Source organism: Nyctereutes procyonoides, unplaced genomic scaffold (assembly GCF_905146905.1).
Source record: "Nyctereutes procyonoides isolate TBG_1078 unplaced genomic scaffold, NYPRO_anot_genome, whole genome shotgun sequence".
Taxonomy (NCBI): Eukaryota; Metazoa; Chordata; class Mammalia; order Carnivora; family Canidae; genus Nyctereutes; species Nyctereutes procyonoides.
Window position 1 is genome coordinate 48,324,167 of NW_026575047.1, and position 14,156 is coordinate 48,338,322.

Below are 14,156 nucleotides of genomic sequence, written 5' to 3' on the forward strand. Positions count from 1 at the left end.
TTCTTTCTTTCTTTCTTTCTTTCTTTCTTTTTCTCTCCCCCCTCTTTTTTTTTTTAAAGAAATCACATTGACATCTCGAGAGAAATTACTACCCCAGAGTCAAGGGCAGAAAAAATGGAGAGACAGACTTCCTCAACCTGCACAGCCCAGAGGGACCAGCTGACGCAGAGAAAGCAGAGACTTGAGCCATTAGAGCCAGGACTGGGGCTGACACTGACCTAGCCGACACCCAGCATTGTCCCGCCATCTGCACAAACGTGAACTTTGCCTCCAAAACTTGGCTTCTCAATTAACATGTCCAGCTGGGGTAGAATTCCGTCATTTCCCTAATATCCTTATTACCACTGGCCTGACATATTAATATTAAAAATATATGTGCACAGATCAAGGATTTTCTTAAGCACTTCTGTTTTTATTGCAGATAATAGGCAGGAGGTGAAAGCAGACACAATATAATTTGAAAAGCATAACCCTGATTAGGCGCTGATTGGAATGCCGTTATACCTTACATTTAAAACCTTTTTATTATTAGAACTAGCTGTCAAAACCAGGCTCTGAATCTCCTATGAGATAGATTCAAGGGCATGCGATGCTTTGCTACTTCTGTGCAAATAAATTTATAGTTCAAAGTGCCATTTTCTTTGAATATGTCCTTAAGTATCAGAGACCTGTCATGTGCATTGCTGAGGTGTTGGTAAAGATGTGTCGTGTGGCTTTAATTTGTTCTCTTTTAATGGACGCTCATCATTATTCTCAGTTATTGTTCATTTCAACGTGTTATGCATTGACATGGTAAAGAAATAAGACCATAATATTACCTATTGGATGATAAATGGACAATGTTAGTGAGTGTGGGGAGACGGAGAAGTGATTACCTCTAATCCTGGAGGTGAGAGAGGCTTGCATGTAGTATTAGCGCTAGCAGGGCCATCTGAAATCTCTTGCATCAAGGCATGGCTTTTAGAAAAGCTAGACTCCCTCAGCTCAATGCTTGGCTCTCTGTTCCAGTAAACCTTTGAAACTTGAGCAAATTTCTTAATCCCCCTAATCATCAGTTTTCTCATCTTTAGAATGGGGTAGTGCCAGTATAGGGTATTGAAGGAAATATTGATTGGGATGATATGTGGAAAGTCTCTAGAAGAATACCAGGCATATAGTAACCAATCAGTCATGTGAGCTATCATTGAGGTGTTTAGTTGTGTTTTGACAACATCACTAAATGGTTTTCAAAACCTCTGCTTAAAATACATGTCATGACAAGGAGTTCACTAGGTCCTCTGGGCAATCTTTCACACAGTTTTGCTTGTTAGAAAGCTTCTTCAAGTATTTTTATGTACCCTGTGTCCTCCTTTTCCTCCTTTTACTCTGTTCTATACTCATATCACAGAGAAACAAGCTAATGTTGCTTCTGGCCAAATATCCAAGAAAAGTCAAGCATGAGAGCTATCACTCTGTGTCCAACACTTTTACATATTCTCTTCCCTGGAACAAATTTCCAGACTCCTCTATTTCTCATATCACCAAGATTAAAATTCCCCACTATTCAGAATTGCCCAGCCCAACCTTACTTCTTAACAACCCAGACTATTTCTATGAACTTAGCTGTTTTTGGCAAAAGAACCGGAGCAGTGTATTAATGATGGTCAAGGCTCATATCTGGTCCCTATGACTTCCTAGATGTGTGACATAGGCCCATGGGTGAACTTCCTGAGCATCAGGCTCACCATTTGTAGGGTGGGGATGACGTTTTCATCCTTGCTGGCTGGCCATGAGATGGATGACTGAGACCCAATAAAAGCAGTAAGAGATGAATGCACAGGAATCCTTACTCTGAGTCTTGTGCTTTTCATCATTCAGGGCTGGATTCCCTTTCCCCCTCACTTCTAAACAATGCTACAGTTTATCCTCTTTGTGGTTCAATGACAACAGAGCAGGTTTAATATGAATTAGCTCTTGGCGCCAAAGGAGAGGCTGTCCTTCAAATGCAGCACATGGTGGACCAGTCAGAAGGAACAGCAGAAACTCTGGTAGGCAGACTTTGACTCACAGAGGGATTGCACACAATGTACCCTAGGCCCATTCCAAATAAAGGAAGGAGGCATCCCAGAATTGCTGATCCCAGCCATGCAAAGGCAGTGTTTTATGAAGAAAAGGAAGTCAAAGCTAGGATGACTGTCCAATTAGATAGCCAGAGCCCTAAAGATCTGGGTTTAAGTGACTTAGTGGGAAAGAAATCTGGCCAAGTAGATTCTAGTGAGAGTGTGTAAGACCAGGAGAAGGATACACATACAGCCTGGAGACATTTTTTGAGGTTAGGAGAATAGCTGTTGAAGCCATTTATAGGGAGCCTGGGCAGGAGGTAGAGAGAAAGCTGTCAGGGTCACCAGCTAGGGCATTGTGTGATGTGAATTGTCACAGGCCTGTTTGGCCTTCTTCTCATTCTCTGTTGATTGACTGACCTTACTGCCTCCCACCAGGAGCAATGTGATGCAGGGAAATGAAACTAAAGTGAAAACCAAAAATATAAACAAATTTGAGCTGATTACTGACCTCCATCCAAATTCACTTCACTGGTCTCAATTTTTTTTGGACACATCTCCAGTTGGAATATTTAGAGTGTAGACATCAATTTCAATATGCAGGAAAACTAGATGTCATGCCATTCTTTGGTTCAGAAAATAATCACAGAATGTGACTCTGAAGGAAATTACATTTTAATGGAGTTTGACTTAGTAAGATGCTGTTATATTAGAGCAGTTGTTATTGTTGTTGCAGTTTTGTTCCTAATGGTGATTGAGTTTATTATCTGAGTTAACTTGTGTTGCTTCTCATACTTTTACTGAAATATTGACAAGGTTAAATCTTCGTATTTAATTTTGCCATTATTCTGTGGGGGACCAAACACCACTTGCGTGTATGGACATAGTAATTGAGCATGACATGTGTACACCCATTTACTTATAGGCATAAGCTATTCAATTTTGAACATATGTGCATCAAGCTATCATCCACCTACCTACCTACTTACCTACCTATGTATCATCTATACAGAATTTCAGACAGAAATTCTGTTATCTGCATTTCAGGAGTAACTGTGGGAGAGAAAGATGAATCTCAAATAGCCAGAACCAATTTGTGCTATAATTGAGGGAAAAAGAGAAAATAGGGTGCATATATATTTTTTAAATTAATTTATTTATTTATGATAGTCACACACACACACACACACAGAGCCAGAGACACAGGCAGAGGGAGAAGCAGGCTCCATGCACTGGGAGCCCGACGTGGAATTCGATCCCGGGTCTCCAGGATCACGCTCTGGGCCAAAGGCAGGTGCTAAACCGCTGTGCCACCCAGGGATCCCTAGGGTGCATATATTGATCAAACACCTACTATGTGCTATGTATTGTGCCAGACAATTATATATATATATATAATATAAATATATAATTATTTATTTATTATTTATAATATAAATATAATATATATATATATAATTTACTTAATTCTTACATCGACCTTAATATGTAGATATTATTATCTTCAGGGTAGCAAAGAGAAAGCAGACCCTTGGAGGGAAGTAACTCACAGAAGGTTATTCAGTCTGTCCATGGCAGACCAGTCTTTGAACTCAAGGCTGTCTGCTTTCAAAGCTTGTGGTGTTTCTACTGCAGCCTATTGCTTGCTAAGAAAACAAAACTCCAAAACATAGAAATGAATTCTAACTAACATCTATAGCAGGTAAGAAAACAAGTATATATGTAGCAGGTGCATCATCTCTAACTCATACTGTCTTTATCCAGCAAAGTGACCTTGAGCAGGTTAATGCCCTTTGGAAGCTCCAATTTCTTTATCTGTAAAATGTGGGGTTTTGCTAAATTAACTCTAATGTCCCTTCGTCTCTAATCCTCAATAGCTTTTTCATTATGTCCTGCCGTCCTGGTCGTGGTGTGTGCTTCTTGTTCCCTGGAGCTCTCTCTGAAAGTGGTGTGCAGGTTTGCCTCTGTGTGACATGCAGCATCCTGAAATGTAAACTTGACCGAGTTAGCAATACACATAGAATTTCATCCCACAATGGCCACTAATGATCCCTAATCAAGACACAATCTGAAAGGTAAACAAACCAACAGCTCCTTTGTTTTTGTGAAGTGAGAACTAAGAGTTATTGATTATTCTTCTGACCCAGGACAGATCTGTATAGATCTGGGGAAGATTGATGGCTCTTTTGATCTGAGAATCAGCCAAGCCTGACAACACAATGCCACGTAGAACTGTACTGTCAGGAAGGCACCTGACGGCACTCCTGCCAGCTTTCTCTTCCTCTTCTTCATCCCCTTCAAAAAACTCTGGTCAATTACATGCACTCCATCATAAGGTGTGTCATAATGAAGGTCTCCTTATCAGTGTGTGATATTTAGCCTAGGCACCTCTAACTCTTAGGGTTGGAAAACAATAATAAAGATGTGTTGTGAGCCAGGTCACAGGGATGCTGAGGGTCTCTTAAAAAGCCTGGTTATTGCCTCTGAGGCCCTAGGGTTTACTGACTTGCTTGAAGTGCTTTGCAGCCCCATCTATAGCTGAGAAAGCTATAGGACCACAAAACTTCTGCATGAATTTACCTAATCAGTAAAAGAAGGATTTTGAGAAGGAACACAAGGTCTTAGAAAAAAGCATGTCTGAGGTCTTGAGCATTTACCTGCAGTAATTTGAAGATATTGTAAGTTAAGGATATCAGCCACCTATTTGTTTTCATTAGGTACTTTATTGGTCCTACTACTAAGTTGGACACAATAACCCATACATACCTACATTTACATGTTATTTTATAAACACGGTTTGTATTTTTATCCACAGTTTTCCCCAGTAGGGTTGTACTTATGTAATGAGAAACTTTGCACTGCAGTAATTGACTACCCAACAGAGCTAATCACAGGCTAGCTCAGCTGTAGGAGTGGAGACAGGGAGTGAAAGTCACCCACAATTCTAGAAATATTCCTCTACTGCTGAGTGTTGGTTTTTTATGGGAAGTGTTTGGTTAAGGTTTTAAGTTATTCCTGATTGCATAATGGTTGAGTCAATAACCATGTTGTAGGTAGAAGACAGATTGCTTACAAATCTTTCAGCTGCTGGTCCACTGCTTCTCTCAGCCTGTCATGCTACTCCCAGGTTTTTGAGATGATTTGGAAGGGTACCCCATGTTAGGGATATTATTCAGATAGATTAGCAATGATTCCTGATGTTCTGATCCTTCTGCTCTGCTCCTCTGCCATCCCAATACATTAACTGTTGTCAGAAGGACCTGAGAGTTTATTTCATGATTCCAAGGAGTAGCAAGGCAGTGCTACCAGCAGGGAATTCCTCACTGACTTTTATAGCCACAGGAGCTTCCCCACAGAGGACAGAGCCCCACTGCTGCCAGTCAGCCTCCTCTGCCAGAGGTCAGATGTGATTGTCGAGTGGCCAGAGTTAGGTCACTGACAAACACAGAATATGATACACCTTCCATAAGGCGTCTGGACTAACAGACTGTTTTGTTGGTCAGCACAATCATGGAGAAATATTTTCAATCTTGCAATATGGCCAAACACACTAGTCTGAAGTATATGTTTGGCTGACATGTTTATGAGGTAGCTCTGGTTTCACCAGAAAGCAAAAGCACCATTCTTCTTTGTAAAATGTTTCTCATGTACTTTTTGGGGGTCTATATTTTATTTTTCACTACTTCCTGGAAAGGATCAAAACTGACTACAGTGAACACAATACAATTAGCAGTAAACCATTAACAACAACTTAAGGAAAAGAAGTCAAGTCAAAGGGGGGAGAAGAGGAAAAAAGTCTTGATATTGAGGAAGATGATAGTAATAAAGCACAACATTTTCCCGTGAGCTTCCTAATGGCAGAGAGAAGCTTGATTGGCTCTTGTTAATGAAAGGAACCCTGTCTGCTTGTAATGAGAGAAATACTACTTCCCTGGCTCTGTCCCATTAAAACAATAATAAAAAAACCCCACACGACAGGAGGTAGGAGACAAATTACATAGGGACATTGGACATTTAGTGTCTTTCATGAAACTTAAATAATTGCTGCTAGAGACTGGCTGGGTCCATTGGCATCCCACTTATTCAAGGGTGATTTTTCAAAAGGAGTATTTGGTTATATGGTATGGAGGGTATGGGATAGTTGGCTATATGGGGGTTGGAAGGCCTCTCTGTCTTCTCCACTTATATCTTCCAACAACCCCCATTTATTTGGTTACAGTAGACAGTGTTGTCAAACTATGGTCTCTAGGCCAATACCAGCTGACCCCTTGTTTTTGTAAATAAAATCTTACGGGAACAGCAGCCTACCTATTCATGTATTGCCTACAGCTACTTTCAAGCTACAGTGGCAGAGGTGAGCAATAGTGACCATATAGCCTGTAAAATCTAAGATATTTGCCACCTGGCCCTTTACAGAAAATGTTTACCAATCCCACATCTAGAGATATACCCAAAAAATCTGTCCTAAAAACTAAGAATTATCTGCTTATATTAATTATCTGGGAGAAGTATACACTAAATCATTACTATCCATGAAGAACTTTGTGCAAATGCATCTTTGTCTAAATATTTTTGTATGCCAGCTAACTGATTGAAAAGAACAGAATAAATGGAGCACAGGACAAGTAAGCTTTCTTTGGGAGGACAGTAGGGTCTATAAATCTGGCTAAGGTTTCATAGTGGAGGGATCAGGGAGACTGGCAGGTAGCATGATGGTAATAGATGGCGTTGGGGTGAAGGGAAAGGGTGAACTGAGACATGGTTTAGAGAAAGGGAGCCTGTGAAAGGGAGGATGAAGATGCTCCTCCTTTCTGAATTTTACCTAAGAACAACTCTGGAGGTGTACCATGTATACTCTATCACTTTTCTCAATTCCCTAAGTAGCACAGGGTAGCCTCTTTGCAGTCCGTTTACTGGGAGTTGCTTAAAGAGAGAGAATCGGACTAATAAACCCAAGGAACTAATAATGAATGGGGTGACTTTAGGATTCAACATGCTCATATATCACATTATGCTTATCTTTAAAACATATACGTAAAATTTAGCTCCAAATAGCGGTGGAAGTGGGACACTTGATTTATTATTCTTTTCTATGTCAGGTTTAGTCCTCTTACCTCTGTTGAATTTGTAAGATTCGTGGAAGCAGCAAATAAAACTGAAAATATTAAATGACACCTTAGAGGTTTTATTTTTTTTAACTCATATTTTTATGTATCTTACACTTTGAAAATTTAGGGTTTGATCATTCTCTTCTTAAAAAAGGTAGGTAAGTTGACAGAATTTTAAAGAAAATCTGTATAAACTCTGTCTCTGTATTAGAGACTTTCCTGACTTCAATACTCAGTTGATTTAGGGGCATCTGACTTTGGCTCAGGTCATGATCTCAGGGTTCTGGGATTGAGCCCCGTGCAAGGGTCCCTACCGAATGGGGAGTCTGCTTCTCTCTCTCCCTCTGTCCCTGAGCCTGCTTGTTGTTTCTCTCTCTCTCTCTCTCTCTCTCAAATGAATAAATAAAAATCTTTTAAAAAATTGGTTTAAAATGTGTGAAATATGCACACGTATTTCACAGGGTCACTTTCTATATCAATTCAAGAGGGAGACAAGTTTCAATACAAGTATGTATATTTTGAATATCACAGGCATATTTATTTTATTTTGTCTAACAAAACTTTCTATTGAAATGGAAAATTGCTCTTTTAAGAAAATTTCCTCCTTTTTTTTTAGCACTTATAAAAAATCCACTACAGTTTTAACGAATCCAGAATTTGGTAATTAAAAAAAAAAAGAAGAAGAAGAAGGAAGCTCTGAAATAGAACCTCTTAGTCAAAAAGAAATGCAAGCTCCTCCTGCTTGCATTATGTTAGCTGCTGGGGAAGTAGGAGTCTGAGAAGTTAGCTATTCTTTCAAGGTTTTTCAAAACAATAAGTGAAACCAAGCCAATGGAACTAAAACTAGAAAATCTGTGATTGCTGAATTGTGCAATACATACTATAAGTTTAGTAGAAAATCTAGATGGTAGAAATTGATTTTGGATAAATCAGTTAGAAAAAAAATGTATGGAGGTGTTAAAGCTAAGCAGCATGATCAATAATAGAAATACACTAGTAAAAGGTGAATATTAATGATTCATATAATCTACCCATTATAGAAAAATAGATAAATGATCTTAGAAGTAAATTAAATAATAAATATTATATTTATCAAAAAGGTTTTTTAATGAAGGCAATTTGAAAATATGGTAAAGAGCAAATACTGAATATTCTTTTATATGTTCAATTTTTAAACAAAAGAGATGCCCTCTTTGATTCTTGGAAATATGTTGAACTTCAGGTGACATGAAAAGCAAGGTCATTTCTTGGACACTATGCTTAGAAAGTGCTGTGCTAGTAGTATATGGCTCATTGATTTTATAGTGTTAGTAATTCTGCTGCTTGAGGCAAAGGTTTTTTTGTTTTCTTGTTTTATTCACTTCTGTATCCTCAGAGCCTAGAACAGTACCTGGCACAGAGTAGGCACTCAATAAATATTTGTTGACTGAATCAAAGCAGGAGTGGCTGTGAGAAGAAAGTTATGAAATTCAAGGTGCTGTAGAAATGCAGTGAAGGTAGTTTTTTCTTTAATGAAAATACCCTTCTTTCTAATAATATCATTTTTCCACACATGTAGCATATATTGGTGGACACTGAAGAAGATGTTACCGACTGCCTCATAAACACTTAAAAAAATCGTGGACTGGTGAGTCTAAGTTACCTATTTTTAATTCAGTGCTTAATCTAGAGGGCTATATATTATTCACAAACTAGCTGTACTGAGTCATGAATTTTCACGCTCTGAAATTTGGTGTTCAAAAAGATTTTCTTTTCAAAATCTGAGACTTTTGTGACTTCTTTAACTGTCAGAGGTAAAAATAATAGGGTTAAATTTTGGAATTGCATTCATTCTGCTTTTATTGAGGTAAAATTGGTATGTAACATGTATCTTTCAGGTATAGAACATTATAATTCAATATTTGCATACAATCCACAGTGATCACTGTCATGAGTCTACTACCCATCACCATAGAATTGAACTTTTTCACACATTTCACCCACTGACCTCACTCCCTTCTGCTCTGGTAACCACCAATCTTCTCTGTGACCATTTTATTTTTTATTTGATTTGTTTGTTCATTTGTTTTGTTTTTTGGATTTCACATATAAGTGAATGTGGTATTTGTGTTTCTTTGTCTGACTTAGTTCATTAACATACTCTCAAGTTCTATCCATATTGTTGCAAATGGCAAGATTTTCTTCTTTTTTTTATGGTTGGATAGTATTCTAGTGTATGTGTGTGTGTGTGTGCGTGTGTGTGTATATGGATGTATACATATCCATTCATCCACTGATAAACATTTGTTTCTATATATTGCCGATTGTAAATAATACTGCAGTGAACATAGGGGTTCTTGCATCTCTTTTGAATTAGTGTTTGGATAAATACCCCAAAGTGGAAAAGCTGAATCATATGATAGTTCTATTTTTAATGTTTTGAGGAATTTTCATACTGTTTTCTGTAGTGGATGCACCAATTTACTACATTCCTACCAACAGTATATGAGGGTTCCCTTTTCTCCACATGTTATCCAACACTTACTTTCTTATCTTTTTGATAATAACCATTCTAACAGGTGTGAAGTGATATCTCATTGTGGTTTTGATTTGCATTTTCCTTATAATTAGTAACACTGAACATCTTTCATGTGGTTGTTGGCTATCCTTGTAGCATGTCTCTTCAGATCCACTGCTAATTTTTCTTTTTCTCTTTTCATTTTTAAAGAAAGTTATTTGATTTTGTTTGTTTGTTATTGTTGAGTTGTATGAGTTCTTTACATGATTTGGATATTAACCCCTTTTCAGATTTATGATTTTCAAAAATCTTCTCTCATTTAGTAGGTTGCCTTTTCAGTTTGTTGATGGTTTCCTTCACTGTGCAGAAGCTTTTTTTATTTTTTATTTTTATTTTTATTTTTTTAATAATAGATTTATTTTTTATTGGTGTTCAATTTGCCAACATACAGAATAACACCCAGTGCTCATCCCATCAAGTGTCCACCTCAGTGCCCGCCACCCAGTCACTCCCACCCCCTGCCCACCTCCCCTTCCACCACCCCTAGTTCGTTTCGCAGAGTTAGAATTCTTCCATGTTCTGTCTCCCTTTCTGATATTTCCCACTTATTTTTCCTCCTTTCCCTTTTATTGCCTTTCACTATTATTTATATTCCCCAAATGAATGAGACCATTCTCCGATTGACTTATGTCACTCAGCATAATACCCTTCAGTTCCATCCACGTCGAAGCAAATGATGGGTATTTGTCGTTTCTAATGGCTGAGTAATATTCCATTGTATACATAAACCACATCTTCTTTATCCATTCATCTTTCGATGGGCACCGAGGCTCCTTCCACAGTTCGGCTATTGATACAGTCTCATTTGTTTATTCTTACTTTTGGAGTCAGATAAAAAAAATCATTGCTAAGACTAATGTCAAGGAGATTACAGCCTATATTTTCTTCTAGAATTTTCATAGTTTCAAGTTATACATTCAAGTCTTTAACCCATTTTGTGTTATTTTTTTGTGTGGTGCATGATAGTAGTCTAGTTTCATTCTCTTGCATGTGGCTATCCAGTTTTCCCAAAACTATTTGTTGAAGAGACTATTCTTTACCCATTGTATATTTTTATCTTTTTTGTCATAGATTTAATTTACTATATATGTTTGGGGTTTGGGGGGGCTCTCTATTCAGTTCCATTGATCTATGTGTCTGTTTTAATGACAACACCATACTGTTTTGATTACTGTAGCTCTGGAGTATAATTCAGAATCAGAATGTGATAAATCCAGCTTTGCTTTTTTCCAAGATTTCTATAGCTATAGAGGATCTTTTGTGGTTCCATACAAATTTTAGAATTGTTCTAATTTTGTGAAGAATACCATTGGGATTTTGAAAGGATTGCATTGAGTCTGTGATTGCTTTGGTTAGTGTACACATTTTAACAATTTTAGTTATTCCAATTCATGAGCATGGGATCTTTCAATTGATTTCTGTCTTCAATTTTTTCATCAATCTTTTATTATTCAGAGAATAAATCTTTCACCTCCTTGATTCATTTTGTTCCTAGGTATTTTATTTTTTTATGCAATTGTAGATGGGATTGTTTGCTTAATTTCTTTTTCTGATTATTATTAGAGTATAGAAATACAACAGATTTCTCTATATTGATTTGGTATCTTGCAACTTTACTGAATTCATTTATTAGTTCTAATAGTTTTATGATGGAGCCTTTAGGATTTTCTATATTATATCATGTCATCTGCAAATAGTGACAGTTTTACTTCTTCTGATTTGGATGCCTTTACTTATTTATTTTTTCTTTCTTAATTGTACTGGCTAGGATTTCCAATATCATTTTGAATAAAAATGATGAAGAATTGAGCATCCTTGTTTTGTTATTAATCTTAGAGGAAAATTTTTCACCTTTTCACTGTTAAGTAGCTATGAACTTGTCATGTATGGCCTTTGTTGCATTGAGGTACATTTTCTCTATACTCACTCACTGATAATTTTTAATCATAAATGGATGTTGAATTTTGTCAGATGCTTTTTTTTATTTATTTAGATGATCATCATTTTTATCCTTAATTTTGTTAATGTGATATATTACACTGATTTGTGGATATTGGACCATCCTGCCTCCATAGAATAAATTCCACTTGATTGTAGCATATGATCCTTTAAATATATTGTTGAATTTAGTTTGTAATATTTTGTTGAGAATTACTATATGTATTTTCATCAGAGATATTGGACTGTAATTTTCTTTTTTGTGCTATCCTTGTCTGGTTTTGAATCAGAGTAATGCTGGGTTCCATAAGATGAGTTTGGAAATAAAAATTTTTGGAAGAGCTTGAGAAGGACAGTTATTAAATCTTCTTTTAATGTTTGGTATAATTCATCAATGAAGCCATCTGGTCCTGGACTTTTGCTTGTTGGAAGGTTTTTGATTACTGATTTAGTCTCCTTGTTAGTAATTGGTCTATGCAGATTTGCTATTTCTTCATGATGCAATCTTGGAAAGTTGTATGTTTCTAGAAATATATACATTTCTTCTAGGTTGCCCAATTTGTTGGTGCATAATTATTCATGGTAGTTTATTATAATTCTTTGTATTTTTGTGGTGTCAGTGTAACTTCTCTTTCATATCTGATTTATTTGAGTCTTTTCTCTTTTTTTCTTAGTGAGTCTAGTTACCAGTTTGTTAATTTTATCTTTCAGAGAATTAGTTCTTAGTTTCATTGATATTTTCTAATGTCTTTTTATTCTCTATTTCATTTATTTATGCTCTGATGTTTGTCATTTCCTTCCTTCTACTAACTTTGGGCTGCTATTGTTTAAGTTTCTTTAGGTGTAAAGTCAGCTTGTTTGAAATGTTTTCTTGTTTCTTGAGATAGGCCTATATCACTGTTAATTTCCCTCTTAAAACTGCTTTTGCTGCAGCCCATAGATTTTGGACTGTTGTACTTACATTTTCATTTATTTTCAGGTACTTTTTTGATTTCTCCATTGACCCATTGGTGGTTCAATAGCATGTTGCTTAATCTCCACACATTTGTGATTTTTCTGTTTTTCTTCCTATAATTAATTTCTGATTTCATACCATTGTGGTCACAAAACATGACTGATATGATTTCAGCCTTTTAAAAAATTTATTGAGACTTGGGTAACCTGGGTGACTCAGTCAGCTGGGCATCCAACTCTTGGTTTCAGCTTAGGCATGATCTCAGGGGCATGAGATGGAGCCCCATGTCTGGCTCCACACTCAGACAGCCAGGAACCTGCTTGGAAATCTGTCTCCTTCTGCCCCTGCCCCTACTCTCATGTATGGTCTCTCTCTTAAATAAATAAATAAATAAATAAATAAATAAATAAATAAATAAATACATCTTTAAAAATATTTCTTGAGACTTGTTTTGTGGCCTAGAGATATGCTTTATCCTGGAGAACATTCCATATGCACCAGAGAGGAAAGTGTATTCTGCTGATTTTAGGTGGAATGGTCTGTATATACTTACTTAGTCCATCTGGTCTAATGTGTAACTTACAGCTAATGTTTCCTTAGTTATTTTCCATCTGGATGATCTACTCATTGATGTAAGTGGGGTGTTAAAGTTCCTTAGTATTATTGTATTGCTGTCTTTTTCTACTTTTAGGTCTGTTAATATTTGGTTTATATATTTTGTGCTCTCATGTTGGGATAGATGTTTAGAAATGTTAGATCCTCTTGTTAGACTGACCCTTTTATCATTATATGATGTTCTTCTTTGTTTTTTTTATTACAATATTTGTTTTAAAGTCTATTTTGTCTGACACAAGTATTTTTATGCTATACCAGCTTTCTTTTTGTTTCTGTCAATTTGAAATATCTTTTTCCATCCTTCACTCTTAGTCTGAGGAGAGCTGAAGTACCTCTAGTAGGAAACACATAGATGTGTCTTGTTTTTCCAACCATTTTGTCTTCTGAATGGAGAATTTAGTCCATTTACATTCAAAGTAATTATTGATAAGTAGGTATTTATTGACATATTGTTGATTTTTTTTAGCTGTTTTTGTAGGTGTTCTCTGTTCCTTTCTTCTCTTATTCACCTCTCTTGTGGTTTGGTGAGTTTCTTTAGTGTTATGTTTTGATTCCTTTCACATTGTCTTTTGTCTATAAACTATAGATTTTTGCTTTGTGGTTACCATGGGGTTCACATATAACATCACATGTCTGTAACAATTTTAATAGCACCTTAAATTTGAATGCATTCTAAAAACTACAATTTTTTATTTTCCTTATCATGTAGATAATTTCAGCCATTATATCTTCAAATAGGTTGTCTACACTTTCTCTCTCTCTCCCTTCTGGAGCCTCTATAATGCAGATGGTATTCTTCATAATGCTGTTCCACAGATCCCATAAACTATTTTCATTTTGAATTCTTAAATTTTTATTTTAGATTTTAAGTTCTTTTATCTTTTCATTGCTCTGACTGGATGAGTTCCACTGTCCTATCTCCCAGCTTGCTGATTTCTTCTTCT